Below are 26,175 nucleotides of genomic sequence, written 5' to 3'. Positions count from 1 at the left end.
CTCCAGAGGCTCAGCAGGAGCTAGTTCCCAAAACCATTTTTGTCAAGAGGATAAGCCTACTTTCCTAGACCTTGTTTTCACATAGAAGTTTAAAGAAAAATCCTGTTTAATTATTTATAATTATAATTTCTAACTCATCATAATGAATCCAAAAATGAAGCTATAGAAAACTGAAGAGCTTTTATATTCATTAACAACATAATTATATGTTGTGGTTATTTGCTTAAACAAGCTGTTTCAGCTTACAGTGGTTACTCTTAGGAACCTGTGGGAGCCGAGTGCCAATACCACAGTATTTGCCATACACTGTATTAATCCACATGCCTAACAAATGAAAGGCTAAGAATGTCACAGAGACCACAGCAATAATAATTTTACCTGCTAATGGTGTCAGCTTCTTTAATCATATCAGTAAGATTTAGAGAGAACCTAATGTAACAGGAAATGGCACAGCAGGAAGTTAAAATACCTGAGGCAACTCTGCAAGAGCATGTGCATGTGAACGAACTGCTGTATGAAAAGGAAGCTGAGGGAAGTTCTCAGTTGTCTCTCATATTTTGGGTCAGAGAGCTTTGCAACATATACAGAATTTTGAATCCAGTGTCATCAAGGATGGTAAATACTTGAGGAAAGGTAATTTCTGATCAAAGCCAGCAATACCTATAGGGTCAACATTGTGCTGAGGCCTCCTTTACAGTCACAGCACAGCAGAACTCAATGATGAAGTGCTGACATGACAGATCATGTTCTTGAGATGCTATTTATAATGCAGCAGGCTCCTTTTCACATTGAGGGTGGAGCAACTAATACATAAAGCAGCAATAAACATTAAAGCATTAAAACTCCTAGAATTAATAGGCTTCTCTTCCTTAGAATATGACTATTTTTTCTAAAATGGGGTAGTGATGTCTTCACCTTGACAGGAGACCAAAATCCAAATAAAAGGATTACCCAACAACTGTAACATAAAGTTAAGACTGCAATATTCACAATTCCAGTATGAATCATCACAGAAGATAGTAAGAGAAGGACGCATTATTAACTACCTTTAAGCTGTCTTTGCAATGTGATTCAGCCAAATACAGCGATTAACCCAGCCTATCCTCTAAATGTAACATCAAGTAAAATATTCCAAGTTTACATTTTTCTGTGTATATCTAGCATCTATTTCCCTTTACTTTAAAATATAAAGCAAAAGCAAATATACTGTGTAGAAGTCTAATATTGTTATATTTTATTAAAATATTTGCTTGTTTTCTCAAACCCTTTATGTAGTTTGTCTACCATAAGTATGTATCTTATCTTACTCTCTCCTCCTCCACCTCCTAGTGCTCTTTTTGCTCTTAGGGCTTCACCAAACTAGAGCTACCACTTCAGTAGTTGCCTTCTCAAAGAGAAAACGCACCAATTTGTGAATGGCTTGTGACTACTGGCAAGACCAAGTCAACAGTGAATATAAAACAAAACTCTAGCACACAAAGGACTCAACTGTGGCACTGATGTTGGTGCCTTTCTGTAAGGTCTCACCAAGAACAGGATATAGGACTAGGAACAAGATCTTGTTCTGCAACTTCTACCCCAAAAAGACCACAAGCGCTTCACTTTTGTATGCTCTATGCATCCGAGTAAAAGAATTGTCACATTCGTGGTGTCTTCCTCTTATCCATGCCTTCACCTTTTTCATATTTATGTGGCAATCATCACCTCACTGTCTTGAATGAAGTAATTTGAAAGTTAACAGTTCAAAGAATAACACAAAAGATAATTAAACCTACAATATATTGCACTTCATTAAACCATCCAATGTTGGTCACATAACAAGAAATATTTCAAGAATATTTAATAATTTATTCTATTACCAGATTGGTACTAGCTTCCATTAATTGAAGATACACTTCATTTTTCTCCACTACTTCATCCACTAGACAAGTAAAAGCATAAAAAAATGGAGCTGCTAAAGAATTTCATATCCATATTTCCAACATTCCGTATTTTTATTCTGTTCTGTTACTGTCACTCCAAAGCTTTGTTTCTTTACAGATTCATATTTTTTTCTTTGCCTGAGGCAGAAATTACTCATCACCCAAGTTATCATGAAATGTTCCAATGATGGTACATTCGATCAAGTGGAATAGAGCCAAAGACTTGATGTACCCTTTCCCTGAAGCATCTTCCAAGTATAAACACATCTATCAGTTCCAGATAGGCATAACTGAAGTTACTACTCTTTCCTTTAAAACTTCCGATCATGGCCCTGCCAACATTGAATGTTCTAGCCCCACCCTGTCCACTAGAATACTTTTAGCTTTTTGCTATACAGTGTTGGGGTAAGATTTTTATTTAGAAATCAAAAGGAAAAATCACCTCAACTAATGTAATGTAAAAATCTACCATGAAAAGAAGCTCTAATATAGGATCAGTTATCTGGATATCTCTCTCTACAATTTTGAAGCTGAAAATAACGCAAGAAATTAAGAACTGAAATAAAAGCTCCAATTCCTTATGTTGTCCTGAATATTATACACCTTGATAAACAGTATTCACAAATTTAAAACCAAATCTATTATTCTTCACTATGAAAAAGCTCAGTTATAAATGGAATCTTCCAGGTAGTCCACACCTATTCATCAGTTCAATCCTCTTTTTGATCTAACTGCTGCGTATGTTGTACAGCACCATCTTCATAATCCTCAGCAGTAGATTTAGCCATCATATTGACCTGCTTGAACAAACTGACGAGAGACATGGTATTTAAAATGCCTGTCATTGACCATCAGGGAGACTAGTCTCCCCTTTTTCCAAGTGCTTGGAGACTGTAAAGTGCAACCGCCACTTCCAGTCAGAATGGGTTTGTGACATCACGGAGCTCAAAGTGCCATGCCAGAAAGTGAAGAACAGAGCAAGGCAGTGATCAGGCCAGTACTCATCATCGTTTTACAGTTCACTGCAACTGAGTAATTAACTCAGTATTCCCCTTAATAACAAAACCCAGCCAAACCACACCCCAAGATATACTAACTTCTACATCAGAAAAAGAAGTTGTGTGCAATACATTTCTCTTTGTTGATGTAATTACTAAATATGGGAGGTTAGTAAAATGTAAAATCAAAGTGACATTCTACTGCAAACAAACAGGTAAGAAACAAATACCTACGTTTTGCACTATTTTCCCTGCAGACCTGTATCTATTTCATTGTATTTTAACAGTGGAAGAATGTTGAACTAGCTCTCTTTGAACTGCCATTTCACCATAAGAGGGATATTGGTTCCTAAAATTTGTATGTTTTAGTGTGCTTCCGTATCAGAACAAATGCAAGATTCATCATTTCATTTACAAAAGGAATCTTAGTATCCCACCCAAATAAGCTGGCACACCCACGTTAAATACCAGAGCTTTAATTCACAACTCAGGAACAGTCAGAGCCCATTGGGTCACATTTTAAAAGCAGACTGACAGCAACCAAATCTCACTCTTCACTAACACCAGTCAGTGGTTTACAATATCCAAAAAGGCACTGGTGTTACTGACACAATCAAGAAAAGCTTTCCCATCACAACAACCACTCTGACTACTGTCGCTCTGTCTTGCCTGAAAGCCCCTGGAGAGAAGCCAGAGGTAAGGAATGCCAAGTTTGCATTATCTTGCCTCCTCAAGCCAGAAGAGTGTGTATGACTCACTGCCTGTGCTCCACACTGCGGATACTGGGAATATTCTGCAGTGTCCTAAACTCTACAGTCACACAGATAAATTAGGACTTTCAGTTGCAGTGACACTAACTATTCCAATTTGAAATATCTTATTTATCTTGAAATAAGAATGTTTTTCACTTTGACCATTTGTCTGTCTGATGAGCTGAAAGAACACAAGAGCCAATTATTACAGAAATAGTTTCGCTCTACTATACCACAGCAGAATACTTAAGACTGTAATTATGTTATATGAAAAATCGCATCCTAATTTAGATGATTTAACAAATGCTTTAAAACAGAAATATTGACAAAACTTTAAAAAATGGGAAAAACCTCACCACACACTGGGACATGTCTTTCTGAACTGCAACAAAAGGTTGCACTATGCATGGAGCTACAGGAATGGGGCTGCTCTGCAGGAATAAACTATCAACGCCAGAAATGCCAGCAGTTCCTGAAAGCCTGCAAGTATCACCTGGCCATTACAATATAAATGCCATTTCTATGCATGACAACTGTCATCACAGAACTTTAGGATAATCAATCTAAGCTCAATCTATTTCACACATGAGACAAAGAAGCTGAGAGAAATCCTGGATCCTTCACATTACTCAGAGAAAGACAACTTTAGTATATCTTGGTGTTCAAGATCACCTTCAAAAACTGCAAAAAAACCCAAAGGTCTATGTAATAGTATAGCCAGTTCAAATACATTACTCTTGTACCTAACTGTCACCAAAAGAGGGTCATTGAAATCAACACTGTCATTTCATGGGTCTTGTTTCTAAGTCTAAGAGATACATGGAAAAGACACAAATCCTTTTCACACTGTGATCTACCACACAAAAGAAACAGATCACTTCCTAAGGAACAGGTATCACATACAAAGCAAACCCACCAAAGAGAAAATAGTGCCATTCAGTATTTGTTCATTGGAAGAAGCTGACACACTTATGAAGATTGATGGTGCTGCAAACCTGCTGCAAAGCCACAGATGCTGCTTGCATTGCCTTTTCTGAACTAGAAGAGCCAACTGTTAGAGCCAGGACAAACAGAGCACACAGTGCTCAAATACATCATCTTTACACCTGCAATGCTACAAACCCAGTCTTTGAAGCCACATCAGAGATGACGGTGCAGCAGTTCCAGACTGATGCAAAATACAGATCACTTAAAGAACACTCTCAAACTTGCCATGTACACACACACACACAAGGTCAAAATTACTATCCCAATGCTGCATTGTTATGTTTTAAGGAAAGTATTTTAGTCTCAATTATTCATGTACCAGGATGGAAAACAATGGTTTTCTTTATATGGTTTCCTTGTAGTATAGACAATCAAATTACTGCTCTTACCATGCTCGTATCTGCTGATCAACTTTGTTTCATTATTTAGTCATTTGTCATTCAAACAAAGAACTTCCATTCTCAATTTCAAAAGTTAAATCCTTCAACACCAAGTTTGCCTGCAGTACCTTAACTGAAATGCTGCACAAATATCTTAGTATTGTATCAATAAAACTATTACTCCAAAATAAATTATTTCAAAAATCAGATCAGTTGCAGCAGTGTGAGAATCCACAAACTGCATCTTTAAAACAATTATTTTGACTAGACTTCGTATTGCATATAATCCTCTCTTTGTTTTCTTCCTATTTGAACATAACTTTGTTTATTAATTGCATTATCCTGGAAAATATAATAAGCTGGAATTATGAAAAAAGTCTATTCCTTAATCCACTTAATTCCTTAATCCATATAAATTAACACTACAACAATTAACAGCATGATTTATCTTGGAAAATTGTGTGCTATTTAAGCAAAGAAAACCAATCTTAGACCATTAAAGATGATGCATGTAAAATTCACCACTGGCCACAGCACATCACACTTCTTCATCACCATTCTGGCCATCACAGTTTATATGTGATGTTACTGACAGAAATTCAGAAGTCACCTGGCTGTCATTCCATTTCTCTCACTTTCAACCACCTCACCAAGCTCATCTTCTCAGTAGGCTTTCCAAGCTTTCTTTCTCCAGCCTCAAAAATGTGAGGCAAAACATCTCTACACCTATTAGATAATGCAAATTTTAAAAAGCAACCCTCAGACCACATTATATTAAAGAAGAGTTCATACAGTAAAATCATTTGTAACCTTTTCTTGCCTTGACACTGATCCAGCCAAAAGGACTACTATTGTAATGACAGCTTTCTGAAAGTGCTGTTGTTTCCTTCCTCAATGCACACACTTAGCACAGGTTTACCCTAGTCACCAGGGCTCACAGTTGGTGTGATTTACAAAGCCTTGTCGTTCAGCCTGCTCTAAATTCAGAGATTGGGAGAGAGAAACAAAGCACGGTTCTCAAGTTGAAGCCAACATATTTATACTAGAAAGAAAGTACAGATTTAGTCATTTTCAAGCAGAACTATTGGAACAACTTGATTTGTGTTCAGTTTGTCAGGTTTTGCAAAAATGGGAAGGCAACAGGTGATGCAGAAAGGTATGTTGACAAACACTAGGTTTGCTGTTTCTTTTTTCTTAATTGAGTTGGATCACATTCCACCACTGGTGCCAGCAGTCTGTCCACACTAGGAAGTGCCCTGTTTCTCCACTACCATGTTTCCAGAGATTCCCAACCATCAGAGATTCACAGAAAAAACAGGTCTAGTACCAAGCAGGATACACTGATGATAGTAAGTACAATGAGAAGTTCCTGAAGAACTTCCATACTTCCAGACTGAACCTGATTACCAGACCTAGGACCAAGAACAAGCTTCTCCGTTAACTCAGACTGCCAGGGCTTATGGAGAGACAGCAAAAAAGAAAGGAGCATGACACGTGATGTGTGAGTATGAACACTTTGTTGGGGCTGTATCAATGCTTCCAAATCATTGGGATACCTCAGGACAATGGAAATAGACTTGCTCAGTTGGTAGTGCAATTTGTGTTTTTATCTCTGGGATTCTGACACAACAGTACTTACAATGCTGGCATTTCTGACTTCTGGCCACAGCAGGTGCTTTTACAGACTTTCGGGACTTACTGTGCACTGCTGAACTGCATGTGATGCTATAGGCTGGATTAAATAATTCAGGTGGTTTCTCCTGCTTCTCTACTGTTTCTAAATTCAGCTGATGTAAGCAAAGAGTAGAATTACTGCTAAAAACTATATTGCAGACCCACTGGATTGTTGCAAGAATTGTAAGTGTAAGTACTTCTCTTATGTTATATAGCAGTCTGAGCAAGATCATCACCTCTTCCTATACTCTTAAAAATTTCCTAATGCATATAGAAGTGCAGAGTTGTTCTGAAAGTTGTCTGTAAAAAATGTTGCATGTTTCAATTGGTTTCAAATATAAAAACTCACTCTGTAGTTATTAAAAAAATTACGTGTCTTTTGAACTGTGCTACACATTAAAACTCTGTAACTGAGATTCAGTTGGTACCTCTCAGTGATGACAAGTGCTAAAAAAATCTCATCTTATTTTGCTCTGTATATGTGCTACATCTGCCACCGTAAAAAAAGTTTTACAAAATAGTAGAAATATATCAGTGAAGTCAAGAGAGATGACTCAATACCAATAACCACATATCTCTGAGGGGTTAAGTAAGATGGCTGTAATCTGACTTCAACGTCACAGTGACTCACCAATCCACTCAAATAGCCTAAGTATTTATGACAAGGCACTCCAACATATGAATACAAGCAAATAAATAAACCAGCCCAGAGCACCCCTTCCCAATCACATTAATAGCAGACATAAAGAAAATGTTTCAAGAATATTATTTTAATCTAATAAAAATAACAATACATAGACATCTCCTGGGATATGTGGGATCAGAAGACAAGCTAGGAAGATTACACAGGCTGTGGGTAAAGGAAATAAACGTAAGAGAGAAAAAAGTCCTACAATTAAAGAATTATAATTTTATTTTTTTAAAAGATTATTATGATTAGAAGTACTTTAAGTACTATCACGAATGTATTGTTTAAAATACAATAGATTCTAGGTACATCAGATAGAGTTTACTAAACAATCTCTGAAATATACAGCTTTGCAATGTACAAAGTTACCAATTTTTGTATTAAAGTGTAAATAAACATATTTTTTTTCCTATTTTTTACTCAATAGACAAAAACAATGAATCTTTATATATGCATCTCATAAAAGAGATTTTGACTCCAAGGTAAAAAGAAAAAACACTTCAGTAAAACTTACTCTGTTCCCTAAATGTTAGGGAAATTAAGCTAAGTCTCTGTGCTTATTATTTATAATATTGATATAATGATAGTAAGAATTTTATCTACAATTACACTTTAAAAATGTGCTATTCTTTATCATAAAAAAATAGAAACAGAGATGCTTTATCCTGAGGACAGTGTACCCAAACATATAATCTTTCCATTTTAGTTAGTTTTAAGTTAGAGAGTCAACTTTTTTTTTTTTTCTTTTTTTTTTTTTTCCCCAAGTGGAATCCTAAAAGTAACCTCCTAAATCTGTATTTAGCCTTAATTTAGGCTTGAAGTTTAAAACAAAAATTCCCAGTAGCAGACTCAAAGCTCTGACAATAAATCTGCTCAGAACTGCTCAGTGGGGCAACTATTTTATATGCCTAGCTACTGTAATTGCTTCAAGTTTATAAACACTTTAGCAAAAAGGGAACTCAAGTCAAGCACAGACTTTTTAAAAGAAAAAGACAGGTCCTTGGAAGTGGGATGCTCTGAAGACTAAATCAGAGGGACAGGACAAGGCAACCTGTACTGGTACTTTTATGGACCAGGTTCATTATGTTCTGCTCCTTTGGTACTTGATGTTTGTATAAGATGCCGAGGCAATCAGAAATTCACCTTGCTATCAAAAACATCATGCAATTGCATGACCATATGTTGGTCAGATAATAACATAACTAGGACGTGAATAGAGATGGACTCCATGAAAGTATCAAATAAGGGAGATGAGTTTTGCTGTAGCAAGCATTAGAGCTTTTTAAGTACAAGCCAGTGCACCCTGGTGGCTACCCCAATTGTACAGGCACCCACCCTCTGCTGCAAGCGTGACTGTTGGCAGCAGCAACTACATTGAAAGTAGCTGACTGAGCAGAGTGCTACAACGACCAGTGAAAACTAGATTTTAATGTATTAGGACACATATCAATCTAACAGATTTTGTTGATCCCATCAAAACATGCTACTGGAGGGGGGAAAAAAAAAGCTGTAAAGATTACATCATCCGTAATGAAATTACGTAGCAGAAAAGCAGTTAAAGGAAAACACAAGTACTTCTGCACTGACAAGGAATGTCCTTCTTTAAGAACTGAAGAAACTATTATGTAAGTGGCAGAATAAACTGACTTAATGAGACCTCAGGTAATAAACAAACAAGTGCATACTCCTCTCTCAGGAAAAACACTGAAAGAAAATAACAATTTAGTTTCTTGTTGTGGCTCTCTTCTCACAGCTTAGCTTTTACTTTGAAAGATTCCCATGTATTATAACTCTTTACTGGCTAAAGAAAACAGTCAAGATCTAAACTTCTGAATTTATTGTAAAGCTCAAACATTCTGAACAGGTGAACAAATACTTTGTACGGTACATAAGCTACCCAAGAATTCAAATTACATGAGTATAAAACAAGGAAAATTAGGTGAATTAATAACAGGAAAGTAGCTACAGCATCCCACTATGGATGTAGAGACGTGAGCCCTTTGTCTGGACAGGTGCCAAGGCCTCCCCGCAGTTATCCTAGCTGTAAATAAGTAGCTCTTCATGCAAGCTGAGAAGAAAAAAGGCAGACAGATGTGGTACTAGCCATATTGCTCCCTTGTGTGCTGTTGGCTGCAAAATACAAGTGTGCTTTAACCACACAAGACCAATAAGCCACCTGCACCCAGAAGGGCTCTTTGGCAAGTTTTGTATTAGGGAAAAAAACACAAGCATAAAAGCATCAATAAGTCTGTTCATTTATTTTTAATTAAAAAAAACCAAAAACAACAACAAAAATCCCACAAAAACCCCCAACAATAACAGATTTTTCAGCAAAGTTAAAACTCTCATTAAGAAATACAGTTTTAACATATGAATTACCAAATGCTTTAGAAAGTGTTTCCTATTTTTATCCCTTTATACTGCTTCTTCAGCATTTCCCATGTTCTGTCCCTTTTTCCTTTTTTTAAATGGCTTTATTCTGCTTAAATGCTTCTTCCACACTGACACTTTTCCACTTTAATTTTTCCATTGCTTTGTTCCTGAGTCCAAAATGTAGAGCATTCCCACAGGATTTCTTTCCTTTTTCATGTTGCTGTTTAGATTTCTTTTTCTACTCCACTGTTTACTCTGTGCCTTTGCTTATTTCCTACCACTTCAGCAGAAAAGAGTCCAAGCAAAGATAAAAAGGAGATGGGAAGCAACGACATTCCTGCGCTACTCCACTGTTTTGCGTGTGGAATCCTGCCACTTCTGACAGAACAGTCCAACTGGCATCACAGCAATGCCTGTGGTATTTGACAAGGATGTTATGATGCTCGAGCAACCATTCCTAATTGTCTTCTGGGATGCTGAGCAAACAGGATGGGTTTTTTGCTGGTCTGTATGAAGGTCACACTAGCACAGTGGCAGCAAACACAGGTTATGCTACAGCAAGCAAGGTATTGAAAAAAAATAGATGAGGCAGCCCTGGATGCAATAACATGTTGACAGCATATAAAGCACAATCTACTCTGCAACTACAGTCATGTAAGACAATTTGTACAACAGTTGTCATACAAGACTACAACAACTGCTGTGCCAGAGACATTGTTATTCTAGACTCATGCTGAAAGAAAATTTGAATGTTTCTCCTGATTCAAAGAATTAAATGTATTTTTTAAACCTTTTTTTATGTAACAGCATCCTATGAGATACAGATTGACAATAATAGTTTGGCAGGGCAAGATTAACATATTTTGAGATCAGTAAGAAAAATTTTCAGAAAGTAAATCTGTGCTGAAGCAAATAAAGACAGAAGCTTTAAGAGCAGGAGCTATTGCCTCGAAATTCCTCCAGAAGGTTCATCTCAGTATATGAATATTTTGCATCTTAAGAGAAACACACCATATGCTGGGATGGCTTTTCTTAACTAGAAAAGTCTGCCTTATATTTTTGGAACAGCCAAGTTTTTCCTTGGGCATGTTTATTGACATGTTTCATAAACCTTGAATTCTTAACTGAAAAAAGAACCTACTTTGTATAAACAGTGGAAATTTTTTTAGTTTAGAGACCAAAAGAAGGGAAGGGAGACGAAAGGAAACAAAGAAAGAAAGAAAGGAAACAAAGAAAGAAATGAAAGGGAAGGAAACAAAGGAGGGAGGGAGGGAGGGAGGGAGGGAGGGAGGGAGGGAGGAAGGAAGGACGGACATGTCATGTAACTTGGGGGGAAAAGGTCAATTTCAATATCAATGCAAACCAAAAATGGCAATTTCATTGCAAACACATTCAAACTGAATTTCAGCTTTCCAAATTTTTTCCAGTTTTCCTTTTATGGAAAGTATTTGCTAAATTTAATCCAAATTCACTAACAAAGGTACAAAACTACAGCTTCTTCCAGAGCATCATGAACCAAGGAACTGCACTTCTAACCTAACAGAATCAAAAATCCTCTTGTGTGGAGGATTCAAGTACTGCCTCTTTATTCTCTGCCTGTCCCACCAGAGGTACAGATCCACCAAAACGGCTTCAGTTTTCTTCTCATCTGGAGAGCCACATGACAGATGCCATGCAGAAACTTAAGGTGGATCCTTTAAGATCCTATGAGAAATAGCCCACATTTTTCTTTTAATTGTGTTTAGTGCTTTCACTTTAGTCTCCACCTTGTAACACGTGAAGTTTTCTCCAACCTACAGGAGCCAGCCCATGTTACTGGATGCATTATCTCTCTTCCCTGAATTTGTTCAAACCTACACACACTACGGTAAGTACAGACACATACCAACTTTAAGGAAGTGATTGGACCAACGAGGGAGGGAAAGACACATCTCGAGGTGCCAGAGACACTTCCCAGCCTGCCAGTGCTCAAGGAAGCACCAAGTAAGAGCAGTGTGTTGTGCTCCCTGCTCTGAGCTACTGCTGCAGGCAGGACAGAGGGCCCAGCAGACCTATTATCCCACAGCCATCCTGTGCTCATCTTTAACATGGAGGAAAGTAAAAAAGGGAACAAAAAATATGTTCAAAGCCATTAGCAGTACTTTTCTAAGGATGCTGTCTTAACTATCACCCTGTTTTACCCCATGGATCATCCCAGTTCCCAAAGCCTGAGGATAGCTTCCACTAAACAGAGTAAGGGATATGCCTTTAGCAATTTCTGTTGGACTTACTTAGCCACAACTGGTCACAAAGCTTCGTTATAGCATTTGTTTAGCTAGATTTGCAGGCATGTGCGACTATTTTTGGCCAAAAAACTTCCTTAGCCTGTACTGCTTCCAGAATGGTTGGCTGTTTCTTACAAGTGTTTTAACAATTCAGACATTTTTCCCTGTCCAAGGAAAGCACTCCAGTTCTCTAACGTAAGAGAGCAGGTTTTACCACTGAGAACAGTTAAACAACAAAGACCATCTGAGAGGCCCAGGTCACAGATTACTGCATATCAAGATGTTCTGCATCATGGAACACTCTCACTAGCACTTAATACACCAACAAGCTAAGCAATATCCTGCCACTATCACTCAGATGCTTTCAACGTTCCTAAAATGTACTCAGAGGCATTTTTTATTTCATGATGCTTTAACATACATAATGACATTATTCTTCTTTAAGCCTGAAGAGGCTACAGGAGTCATATTTCTCTATTATAAATTATTAGGCATTCTGAAATGTTAATAAACAAGTGACACTGGTGGACTGTATTGAGGAGATAAATAACAAGAAAATTAAAGTAAGACTTGTCCATACTACTGCTACTACTAACAGTGTGCTAGTTTTCTGAGAAACTGTATGAGTAAATTATTAATCAAAACATTCCTTGTGCTATTTTTGGTATTATGAAGAGAAAAAAAAAAACACTTAATGTGTTTTTCTGTATTTGCATTCTGTTTTCAATTTGGAGCTAATTTTTGGAAGACACTTCTGCTTGTACAAATATTTATGTACAAGTCTTGAATTTTACAGCACATGTAGCCCTTCATCTCTTTCAGTGGAGGACACTGCTTGAGCACACCAAATCATAGGGCAGGGATATTAAAGACTCACAGGCTCCTGAAGCACTTGCGTATTCACACTGATATTCAATAATCCAAATAATTTTTAAGTACCATTAGAAATAGAAAGATAGGAGGATAGCCTAAATAAATCAATAAATGGATGCACCACATAAACTAGAACATATTTTTTAAAGCTGCATTATTTTTGTATCAAAGAGTATAAGCAAAATTTCATATCACACACCAGCACCAAAATGAACAGCATTCTCTGGGCATTCTGTACTGACATACAGTCAAGAGAGAAAGCATACATGCTCTCTTGTACTCAGATTAAAGGGTGACCTAAATTAATGCTAGGTTAAATATAACAAAAAGACCTCCAGCAGTAAGCAGCTAAACATAAATCTCTTTTTTCCATTACTGCTGTCATGATTTCTCAGGAGGAAGAAGCACAATATTCACCTACAATTCTATTAGGACTGATTCTCAACCTTTAGGTATGTACTCATGCCCAAGGTAGGACATGAAACATTTTCTTGCACAATGACATCAGACTTCACCTTGTATCATTAAACCCCCCAGTTGCCTGGATCCAATCTCACACCTCCACCCCTGCTGTTAAGAATCTCCAGAGATTTTAACAGGGATCTTGGCCAGAGCCAAGATGTGCTGGCCATCACAGGCTCTGATCAAACCATGGTTCATTAACAATCTCTCCTCTGTCTGCTCACTGACTTTGACAAACCAAGGAGGACTATCCCCACTGTGAGAGCTTCTTATTCTCATGTGAGATGCTGATAAATTTGGATTTTCCAGAGCAAGATTCAACAAAACATGGACAGGATTCTAATTACAAATTTATATGAATTAAACTGGTGACCAAAATACAAGTGTCCTCTTCCCTCTCCAGGGGAATCACATGAACAGAACAGCTATGTACCATTGCTGAAGCAAAAAGTGGAAGAGGGGCTTACTTTATATTTTTCTGGCCTTTAAGACCTAAACAGTTTGTGTCAGCAATTGCAACTTAAACCATCAGGTTTTTCTGAACTTCTAATATGCCATACAACCCATGGTTTGAAGTTCAGCATCTCCTTTCTAAGCTTCTCTTACTGTTGCCTACTGATTTCATAGCTACTGAGAAATCTCCTAACATTATCTGATAGGAACGCCTAGGCATAAGAATAGTCCTGAAAAGTATATTGCATGCAAGAGTAATGCCAAAGTATAAATTATAAAATACTACTATATTAAAAACCATAAAAGATACAGCAAAAATCAAAATACAAATAAAATTTCTCTCCCTGCTCCTTGTTACCATTCACAAGTTATAAACTCAGGTTATATGCAGGGCAAGTCAGTATTTGTAAATTCACTAGAATAAAGATGTTGGACTGCATTTACTCTGAGTCATGTGTCATTCAGACAGTGAAAATATATTGTGATATATTTATTTATAAATAAACATTATTTAAAAAAAAAATGTATTACCAGCCATAATACTGTTGATTTTATAAATAAATATACCTCCAGAAAGTTGTATGAGAGGACTGAATTACAGAGAATCATCCAAGTTCTACTCAAAAGTGAGACCTAGTCAGTGTTTTTCAGCTGAAACTTTTCATTAATTTGTATATTGCCATTAAATGAAAAAGACTTAGCCAATTTTTATTTTTTTTAAGGCACTTTAGGACAATTTCATACCCCAACATCATAAAATATTTTGTTAACCTTAACACTTATCTCCATATGAACTTTAAATTTTTCTTCTTTTGGAGGAAAGATCACACCAACTGTGAGGACAACAGCAATTTTCTTAAGTAACTCATTTTATTTTTGCAACATTCCTTAGTCCTTGACAATAGCTGGTAAGTCAGCATGTAGCCAAATATGTGTCAGCAACCTCAGCCAAGATGCCCATAGCCATTTACACAGAAGAGAACCTCCCTTGCTGTATGCAATACCTGTGCCCAAATTAATCAACATCAGATAATAGCAGTAAAGTAATTCTAGAAAGACTTACCAAGCAAATGCACTAAGGAAGAAAAAAGGACTTGTAAGGTTAATTTTATCAATGCTACATAGTGACACCTAACAAATAAGTGTTTGGGGACAGCTTCCCAACTATAAAGATTCTAAAAGGCAGCTTAAAAATAAGGGGCAGGGGGGGAAACACTTTAGATACTCAGTTGGAAATTGCAGTGTTCTGGAAAGAAAATCTCATGTTCATCCTTATTTTCTCTGATTTTTAACAAGCATCCAGAAGCAGTAAAAGTGCACCTACTATGTGAGGAAGGGCTTCATCCATGCATTTGGGAAAGTTAGGAAATTTAGTTCCCTCACTTGTTGTTGTTGGGTTTTTTTAAACTCTATACAGCTGTGCAGGGTCCTGGTCTCCAGTTTTACACCACTCCAGCAAGACCCTCAGAAAGACAACAGGCAACTGCAACAAATGAATGCTATAAGCTGTAAGTCTACTGTCCATTCCTTTCAAATGTTTATGTTTTAGTCATTGAAACTATTTGCAAAATGTCACATTATCTCTTAAATCTATTAATAGCACTGGAAATAGTTTGCTTATTTTTTACTTTCTGCCATTTACTTTCTCCTTTATGCATTTGTCTTTAACACTGACTTTGCCTCTTAGACAGTTTAATAACACAAAGAAGAAAACATGGGTTTGGGAGCAGAAAGAACCTGAACATGGTACCAAAGGTACTGAAGCATGCAGAATTTTAATTACAGTAAAAAAATATTGAAATATGTTGCTAAGCTTGCTCCAAGATTGCTAACCAAAGAATAGAACTACAGAGGTTTATAGATCTAGTGCAGTTACAGCCACTGCCCGAAGGGGATGATCCCTGGCTGTCCCACACGTGCTCGCACTGCAGAGGACTGTCTGCTGGAATCTGGCACAACTCATATGGGAAAATATTCTGTCTCTGCTTAAATTTTCTGACCCTGCATTCTGAACAGCTGAGGCTGTTTGCTAAACTGAGGTCCCTGCATACCCTTTTTTTTTGAGATACACATTTCCCATTTTTCTTTATGCAGGTCTTTCATAGATCACCAAGTGAAACTTCATACCACACAGTCCCTCAGTCCCTGTAAGCCATTGCTAACAAGTGAGGTTGCTCTTATGTTCAGGCAAACTTTGCAGAAGCAGTAAAAGCAAACATCATGGAAGAAACTTCAGCGAAATTCTAATACCATAGAATGATTTGGGTTGGAAGGGACCTTAAGGATCATCTGGTTCCAAACCCCCTGCATAGACATGGACAACTCCCACTAGGCCAGGTTACTTAAAGCCCCAGCCAACCTGCCCTTGAGCACTTCCAGGGTTGCAGTCCTGTGTCAGTGTCTCCCCACCCTCACAATAAAGAATTTTCTCCTGATATCTAACCTAAATCTACCCTCCTCCAGCTTAAAAGCATTCCCCCTTGTCCTATCACGACACATGCCTGTAAAAATTCCCTCTCCAGATTTCCTGTAGGCCCCCCCATCTCCTCATACAATGGAGCACCATTAACCTAAAGTACTTTATTTCTGTCTTTCTCACCTGGTACAGCAAATGCTGTTGTCTCCTGAGTTCTTCTCATATGCACATCCCCTTATTACCAAAACAAAAATAATGAGAAAAAAATCTAAACTGACATTTGCTATTTTTCACTTTTGACCTGTTGTGTTGCCTTTGATTATGTCACTCTTTTGCTGCTCTTGATAAATCTATGGAAATAGAAATGCAAAGTGCATATTTGGTTCAGATAATAAAAATATTTTCTCTATTCAAATCTGCAGTATTTTCAAATGATGTGTATAGGGATCTCTAGAAGATCATCACAGCAACAAACAAAATTTTAAAATGTATATGTATTTGCTTGCTGCCAATGTATTACTAGAAAACCACTGTTCAGGGATATATAAATTATAACACTTCATAAAAAGTAAACTAAAGAACAAACCCTCAACAGACAACAAACCAATGCTTAAACTGACAAATTTCAGTGACTACAAAGATAACACAAGCCATCACATTACTGAATGAGCAGAAAACTAACCCATGATAGAGATAATTCCAGTTTCTTATGAAGTTTAATTTCCTCAGATAAAACATTCATCCTCCTCACTTGAGGTACTTGAACAAAGGCTTTAAAAATGCACCACACTCCCAACATTATTTGAGTGTTTATCTTGTAAACACAAGCAGCAGTTGGCAATAAGAATTACAAGGTGTAACTATGCATTATACAAAATATAAAAAAATATTAGCTGCCTGGGAAGTGCACAAAAGTCAGAGATGCCCAGAGACCTCACACTTCCTCATTTATCCTTTAATGGAAAAAATTGACATTAGCTGAAAAAGTATTGATTTTCTGTGCTGCAATCTGTGGGAGCCTAGAGAAGTGAAAGTAATTTTTGCAGCATATGGAGATTGCTTGAAAAGAAAAACTTCAGAGAGTTCTGCTTGAATTACTTTTTGGATCTCACAATACACATACACATTTATTCTGTTCAAACTTGTCCTTTGAAATGAAACTCACATTTGGAAGTTGTACCATTATCTTTAAGTCTGCTTCAGCATGGCTGAAATGTAAAACCCACCTTGACAGAATCACCAACATGAAGTGCAAAAATATTTAATTTGCTGCCATTACAAAGTGGCATCTTACACTGCTCATAGGCATAAGGCCCATTAGGAAAATAATTTATTTTCCTTGGTACGCTTAACAGTGAGGTCCCAGGCACTTTGTTCTCCAAGGTTTCTTCCTTTCATACTCCCCAGCCTCTGATAACCCCTGCTGAGGCTCTCCTGAGATGGCAAAGGACCCTCAGGAGAAGCATGGAAGGCTGCATCAGCCAGGATGCAGGAGAGGCAGCTGGAGGGAGAGGCACCAGCAGCCTGGACATGCCTGTGTCACCAGAGGGGAGTGATGAGCCTGGGCACAGGACCGAAATCAGACAGGTGTGTGTTAGTGGGTAGGCAGGGACCTGCAGAACAATAAAGAGGGCAAGAGCTGAGAAAGCACATATCGGTGCTGGAAACCCAAAGATATAGTTAACACACCCCTGGTGCACTTGTCTTTAGAAAAAAATAGTTTTAAATTTAGTTTGCACTCATTACAAGAAAATAAACTTAATCTATAGACAAATGCATCCAACACTGGTGTTTTTTTCACTGTTATATCACACAGCTATGACACATTTTTTGTGGCAAACTGCCCAAGAGACAGCCCAGGAAGCAGAACTACACATTCCTCAAGAAACTGTGGCCTAAAAAGCAGCTTGTTTCCATCAGCTTTCAACATGGGAATGCTGCCAGAGATGTTAAGTATGAAATGAATAAAGCTGCCATGCACTTCACAAGCATATTCTGTATTTCTTAGCACTGCGCACAGTATCCACAATCATACAAAGAAGAACAGAAGAAGGAAAAAAGGTAGAAAGTTTACCAATGAACACATGCAATAGCATCAAGAAATAATACTTCATTGCAATATGCTGCTCCTTTTCTAGAGAGTTAGTAGCCTATTTTACATCAATTTCAGCCTAAATAGTAGAGTGCTTTCCTTGGAGATGGAAAAATTATGCAATCAAGAAGGTGCAAAATGTCAGGAAAACTATGAACAGTAATCTGTTACACAGTCTCTGGGGAACAGGCTTAGGCATTTCAAGTGGAAAATTTAAAGCCTAAGGGTACTAAGAAAAATATAACAGCTTTAGGAAAGGCCAAGGGATTACAACATGGCTATTGTACCATCTATGAACTTACTGTTCATAGGTTCATGTAACATTGATTTGGCCAAAATAGTATGAAAAACGTAGTAAAATTATGATTCAGAATTTGTAAATTTTAAAGGCAAGGAACCTGCTGCTCTCTCTCCTCCTCCTAGTGTGGCTTACAAAATTTTACTTAATTTGTAGCACATTTTCTCTTCTTCCGGCAGATGGACACACAGCAGCTGTTATGGAAAGGGTAAGAGCAATGAACCCCAGCTGACACATTCGTTGTTATATTTAAGAGCTATCAACTACTTTGTAGATCCAACAGCAACTTTTGCTTGGCCACAAACAGAAATTAAAAAGCATATCAAAGATTACTTCTGAAAGTGCTTCTATTCCTGAAACTCTCAGATAATGCATAACCAACCACGTGGAGCTGTTGAAGAGCCCTGCAAGGGTACAAGGGTTGGTCAGTTTGGCTAATTCTAACCCTCAGAACTCTCACCTGGTTTGAGGCCTACCTCATTAATCCTCAACTCACATTCCACAAGAAAACACAAACATCATTACACTAATTAGAGATAGAAGGCACTCTAATTATTAATTACAAGCTCTGTCACACAATGACATTTATGGCAACTGGGTAGAGGACAGAATGTGAAACAACTAAAGAAAATACCTTTTTGGGGTTTTTTTAGGTTTGTTTTGCATAGCATGTCACTCTGAATTGTATACTGCAAACTGACCATGGGTTATACACGTGATCTACACTACCAGTCATAGGAGGGATGGAGAGAAGCTTGTTCAGCAATCCAACATTTATTTTACATTTAGCTTTCCATAGCATATTTGCACACTCACACAAAAAAAGATCACAGTTAAGGAGAGTTATAGAACTTTTGTGGTTTTCTTCAGTCAGGGAATGGGTTATTTTTGCCTAAGAACATTTAACAAGGTAGCAGCTATAACCTGCCCGTAGTTACCAGAAGTTACACGCACAAAAAGAGCACAGCTATCAGCTGCAAGCAAACTTGCAAAGACAACTTGCATTTAGCTGACAGAAACAGAGCAAAAAGGTGATGGGTTATGATGAAAGACACAGAATTTGTACAGCTACAGAGTTAACCTTCAGCACTGAGGGCACACCAATACTTTACATCCAGACTCGTCCTCCTGAGTATCCTATAGCTCCATTTCATATGATTCCCGTTCTTCTATTTCCTGCAAACATCTTCTGAGGAAAGCTTGCTTTCCAGAAACAGATTAAAACCAAGAGACAGATGTTAAACATGAAAGAGACAGAATTACTTCCCAGAGGGATGTGCGTGCCATGCTCACACTGGGGTTGGAGGGACCGCAAAATGACTCAGCACCACCTTTGCACCCCGTTGACCCTCTCCACTCTGAAAGAAACATTTATAAATAAACTAACCATTTCAACTTCCCATCTACAAGCTGAAAGTCCTTTTATCTGGTAAATTTGTTGTCATTTCTGTAGCTCTCCAGCAGTGATTTTGCCTTTCCAGTTTCCCCAGAAAATCAGTCTTTACCGGGTGGCAACATGGCTAACCAGAACCCTGAATATAAAGATATTAAAGAAAGTAAGTTGCCCCCAACCACTTTCCTAAAAGTTTTCCTACTCTAGAAAACAAATTAATAGAAGAAAATTTTATCTCATGGCTAAAACCTCACAAATCATAATTTAAGAAGATGAGTCACAGTCTATCTGGATTTGTTTCTCTCTCACTTCTCAAATCCAAGTGCTGTTACTTTCCAAACAAGACCAAATTTTATTTTCAATGACAGGGTGGGAGGAAAAGGTTAAAAGTTGTTTTCCTGAACAAGATTACAGGGGTGTCAGGCAACTCTCAGTAGGTCAGGCATAATACAGCATAATATGCTCATACAGTACAAGTGGGGACAACAGCCTATCAGTGGTCCCACTGCAGAAGCAGGCTGACCACAGATGGGAGAAGGAGGTGAAGGCACCACCTTCACAGATGGTGAAGGCAGAGGTGGAACAAAGGGGAATCACCAGTTTGGAACTATTCCTGGAAGATGTTAACAGAAACTTCTCTTGACCCAAATCCTGTTTAACATCACTTTATTCACACTGGCTTTGTCACAGAGGAATGGGGTGCGGTGGCTGCAAGAATAGAAAGACACCACTCTGTGTCACATAATCCAGTCATGTTCTATCAAGCAGGAGGGGTGTGGCATTTCTGTTCCAGCTTGTCTGTTCTACTCAAGGTACAGGTGACACTGCCACCAAAGACCCTGGGGAACAGAACATTCACCCCAATTGCTCAATGTATCCAAGTCTTGGGCAGCGGCCTAGACCTTGTAACAGGCTGCTCACCGCTAGCTCAGCCTTCCAAGTGTGAGAGCTATGTGCATGTCCCATGTCGTGCTCCTTCATGTCCCAAACCTGGGGCTACTGCTTTAATTATTTATTGCTTTCTCATTTAAACTGTCAGCACAAGCTGTCAAAGGTCTCAATCTATTCCACAGTCCATATTTAAGATAAATTAGCAGTCACCACCAAGGTTTCTGTAACTCTTTGGTCTCTCACCCCGAAGTGAAGTGTGTGAAGTTAGCAACAGCTACAGAATAAAGTTTTCTTGTTTTTTTCATTTTCCAGGATTAATCAAGTCAGCTAGAGCTGGGCAGGTATAGCCACAGTCTCCTCTGTCTGGGCAGGCAGGCTTCACCCCATAGAACAGGTTTTGTACAGCCTTTTCTTTGGGCCACCTGAGCTTAATATGTTTCTCAGCAGAAAAAATTTCCATTCACCATCTAAAAGAAGATATGACAGTTCAAGATGAGGTATTTTGAAACTGATCTATGGATCTTTCTTACACAAATATTATTTACTTTGGGTTTAGGGTGTTTTTGCAAAAAAGCAATTCCAGATACACAGCCCTACTGTACAGATGTAAAGGATCTAATGCATTATATTAATAACTTTGAATATTTCACAGACATAATTCACTAACTGAATTTGAAACAATATATGCTATAGAAAAGCTCTGTATCAGCAGAACAGCATTAGAGGGTGTGACTGCAATGAATACCATACACAGATAAATTAACCCAGACTTCTAAGTAAACAATCCATAAATTCCTTAGCATCTCTGCTTGGACTAGAAATGTGCAAATCAATAGGGACTAAACATAACTTTTGTGGTTTTGCAAACCACATGTGAACTGAAAAGTACTTTTTTTTTTTTTATACAGTCTATAAGCTACAAGCATTTCCATCTCTCAGCACCCACTGTAAAACAAGGAACACAAAAACTCCTAGTTTAGCAGAATTATGAATGCAAGCAGTCAGATCACACTGTGAGAGGGCATAACTAAGGCTGGAGACTTCCTACCTGCTACATTCTGGGTAGATTCAACTTATCCACCTGATTATCAGCATCCTGAAATAAGGAGGAAAATACTCATTGCAGTTGGGGGAGAGCTTAAATTCCACAAATATGAAAAATTTTATTGAGGAACACAGAACCTTTAAGAGGTGCCCAGGACCACGCTCTGCTAGAAATACAGATACCATCCCCCAGCAAGAATAGAGAAATAAAATCAAGTTTCCAGAAGGAAATGGATTTTTTATTTTAATAGAAAATCTTTTAAACTAATGCAGTACAATACCTACAACCTGAAGATCTTGCAACTCTATATTAAGCTCACCATCAACTAGAGATTTCTTTCCTTTACACCTGAAGTTAATGTAGCCATTATTTCCTTTAAGATAAATGTTCTCAACTAGGAATGAAATATATTCACCTTTAAGGCACTAAAAAAACCCCTCATTATAGAAACTATTTAAATTGGTTTCAAAAATGTAGCTGTTCTCTGCTGCACTGAAGTATTTCTAAGGATCATTATAAGGCTTTCCTAATCTTTAGGACATTACAACTGCCATACATTCCAGATCCATCCTCTTCTTCTTCTTCAATCCAACTTCCTCCTTGTTCAAAGTTTTTGTTTTTAAAGTTATAGGTAACAAGTAATTAGATACAATCATTTTCAGTTTCTGAGCTGGTGAAGGAGGGGCTCACATTGAAACAATATTAAAAAAAAAAAAAGTCTGTAGCTTTCTCAGAAAGCATGGAAATTCAGCAGCTCCTGGCCTGCTGCTACCACCCATAACTGTATATAGCCCTAAGCACATGCTGACACATTTTACATGGAGCCAGCTCCTAAACTAGCTGGAAATTCTGTAGATCAATACACATACTCCAGAAAAAAAATAATTCAGAGTTTCTAAGCACCACCTATTTTTAACTGTAAATAGAAAACAGTAGTGTCTGGGCTTTGCCTTTAATGCCAAACCAGTTAGAATTATTCTATAATTTACGTTGGAAAGAATCGCTGAATGTCACTTGTTCCAACTCCCCCTAAAAAAAATACAGACAAAACCCCTTACTTCAACCCTCATTTTTCCTGTTTCCACAGTTGTCTCAAGTATTTTGGAACTGTTTGCTTTTTTCCTCCTTTAATATCTCAATTAATCTTTTCAGCTCAGAAGTTTCCCTAAAAGACATGAGTTTTACTGCCAATACATGATAACTCCCAGGATCTTGTTTTCCACATTTCATATTTAGCTGTCCTCCCTTTGACTGGCTTATCAGCTGTCAGCACCAAAAGGTTCTTCGATCACTTTTCAAGTCTTCTGAAAGGAGTAAAGCCTAAAGAGGCATATGCCAGAAACACCATTCACTGGGATATATACAGCAGTGGTGGCATTTAAAGAAAACTTTTACCTGCCCTGACGTCTGTGTTTTGTCTCACAGGAAATATTTGAATGCTGTAGGTTTGTAGTTACAGCTCAAAAAAAACTAGGTATGGAGATGCTGAAATTAATTACAGACATACAGAAACAGCACTATTCATAACATGAACACCACTACAATTTCATATTCCTTAACATTTCATCATATCATAACCAAATTCAGTTCACGATACCTGACGCCTCATAATGCAGCTTTCTCCATGTCAGACTTCTTACAGCTGCAGTTTCCCTCTCTGTCACCAAATCCATGTTTTGAATCTGTCAAAAATCCTGAAGGAAATCCTTGGGTAATTTCCTTTTAGAAGTACAACTGCTGAGAATTACATTTCCCATAAAAATAATCTACAGAAATTGCTGCCTTTTCCCAGACCAGCACAGTCACAAGCTTCAAAACCAGCAAGCCTTTAGTTACCAAGAAAAAAGAAGGAACGATAAAGCCTTCCAGTTTTTACTCATCATGTACAACCAAAATCTCTAGGAACTGGTTGAACTGGTCACTGTTTTAAATAAATAATTCTACAACTTCTGTGATGCCCTTGGTTCTCGACAGGAAGTCACAAGGCTTTAGTTTTCCATTGCAACTTTGTAGCAAAGTCCCAATGGCTGCTCAGTTAACAACTGGGAGCAAAGCTGTGCTTTTGATGGTTGTATAACAAACACATCCAAACATATATAGAGACTATAGCCCTTCAACAACCAGCACCTGAAAAAATCCCTCTTGTTCCTAAAAGGAGATGACCCAATGTTTTGTTGTTTCTGGGTGGAACTGAAACAAAATAAAGACCAGAAAAGCACCAACAGAAACTTTGGAGCACCACAGAGATTTACAAATAAGCTGCCAGAATAGGCTAAGAACAAAAAAGGGCCAGCAATAAGATGGACTGCTGATAATACACTTAACATTGTGGCTCACAAGTACTACAGAGAATTGTGGAGTGTAACAGGAAACTAATAGGAAGTGGAAGAAGCAAACTTGAGGAACTAGAGTACAACAAAGATGTTAAGAGGATCTCCAGTCACAAATCCTGCAATTTTATTTTTTTTCCCCAGATACACATTCTACCATCTACTTGTACAGAAAAAGTAGTTTAAATAAAAAACTCTTTAGGGTTTTTAAAGAATAAATGTTGCACATACCTCTGTCAATTCATCTACGAGGGAAAGAAAAGATGAAGTGGTCCTCCTCTTGTGTAGTTTTTAAACAAAATTAAAACTCTATTATACATATATAAATAAATGGGGTTTTAAACACATGAGGTATTGTGATCCATTCCAACCACATCTGCTTAGCCTCTAAAGGTCAAGGTCATATAATTTATACCAAGATTTTAAAAGTCTAATTATAGTACCTATAGCTGTACAGACTGAGGAAGGTTCTTAGAAAACAACTATTATAAACCAAACACAATCATATTATACAGAAGCCATTAGATATTTAATGACATTTTCATCTTTGAGCTGGTATCATTCTGCAAGTGAATCATCTGGAGAACAGAAATTATGTTAGGAATGCAATTAAATGTACTAGTTCCATTAAAATTGAGCTGATATAGTTAATTGTAGTCCTAAAATAGCTATTTCCTCACACCTTCACAAAGCAATTCACTCAAATTCTGAGTAAGAGTCTATTTAAGGAACACTTTCACTTAAACTCTCTAATAACATTTGAGAATACTTTTGTTCTGCTATGTTACCCCACACAAGTTGCACCACAGTTCACTGGTCAACCTTGGATTCCTAATTTGCTCTGAGAAATACAACAAGGTCTTTTGTTTCAGGTACTATTAGCCCACAGCATCTGCACTGCTGAAGCTCTTGGGAAGAATACCAACAATGTAGCCTTGCAGCAGACTGAAGCAGTTATAAAATATGACGAAATCATGGGCCGGTGGCAAAGCCCGCGTTAGATGGTTGCGTTAAGCGTCAGCACTTCTGGGAAGCAGGTAATTTCCAAATAACTGTTTGAATGAACTACACATGTCCAAAGTAGTTGCAAGGGGGTTGCAGCATTGCTAGCAAATTAGGAATACAGGCCAGTCTGGCCTTTTTAGAGACAGAGAATGAAAACAAAACGGCATCCTAAGCGTGCCTCAATTTAGGAATATCTGATCTGCAATTCATTCTCACAGACCGGGCGGTTTACTGGGATATTTCAAATTGCTGCCGATGAGAGAGGGGAATAAAACGCTGCGCCGGGGGGCGGCAACTCGGGCGCCGGGCCGGGGCCGAACCGGCGCATCGCGCTGCGCGGATGCGGTTACGTAACCCCGTCCCCAGCCGGGTCCGGATGCTCCAGCTTCGCCCCGGGAATGGCCCCAGCGGCCACCACCGGGCCAGGCCACAGCCCCGGCCCCGGGCCCGCCGCGACCCGGCCCCTCCCGCCGCGCAGCCCCCGCGGGGCCCGGCGCCTCCGAGCCCCAGCTCCACCCGCCGTGCGACCGACCCGCGGCTCCGGGCCTAGCCCCGGGCCGCCCGCGCCCCGCCCGTGCGCGCCCAGCGCCGCAGCTCCGCGCCCACCTCCTCGCCGGGGTCCGCGGCGCATCCCGCTGCGCCCCGGGCAGCTGCGCCCGCCGCTCCGCGCCCGCCCGCCGCAGCTCCCGCCCGCCTGACGGAGCGAGGGAAGGAGGGAGCGAGGGGCGGGCCCCCGCGCCGCCGCAGCCCCGCCCCAGCCCGCCAAGGTGCCCTCCGCGCCGGCCGGGACCCACCTGCGGCGGGCGGCTCTTGGCGCCGGGTCACCCCGCGTCTGTCCCCGCCGCGCCGGTCGCAGCCGGTGACAGATAGCCGGGGCTG

At 38.7% G+C, this 26,175-nt stretch overlaps 1 protein-coding gene across 5 annotated transcripts in view; it reads right to left on the bottom strand.

Annotated features, from left to right (window-relative positions):
* Nucleotides 1-26,175, bottom strand: part of OSBPL6 (oxysterol binding protein like 6) — a 94,860-nt gene extending 68,685 nt beyond the window's left edge. For all 5 annotated transcript variants that reach the window (XM_051623256.1, XM_051623258.1, XM_051623257.1 and 2 more), the window contains exon 1: nt 26,091-26,175. The gene's annotated coding sequence lies outside the window, so the exon portion shown is untranslated. The remainder of the gene's footprint in view (nt 1-26,090) is intronic.

The sequence above is a fragment of the Apus apus genome, chromosome 6, assembly GCF_020740795.1.
Source record: "Apus apus isolate bApuApu2 chromosome 6, bApuApu2.pri.cur, whole genome shotgun sequence".
NCBI classification, from domain to species: domain Eukaryota; kingdom Metazoa; phylum Chordata; class Aves; order Apodiformes; family Apodidae; genus Apus; species Apus apus.
Note: the sequence above shows the minus strand (reverse complement) of the source record. Positions and strands in the feature narration are given on the sequence as shown.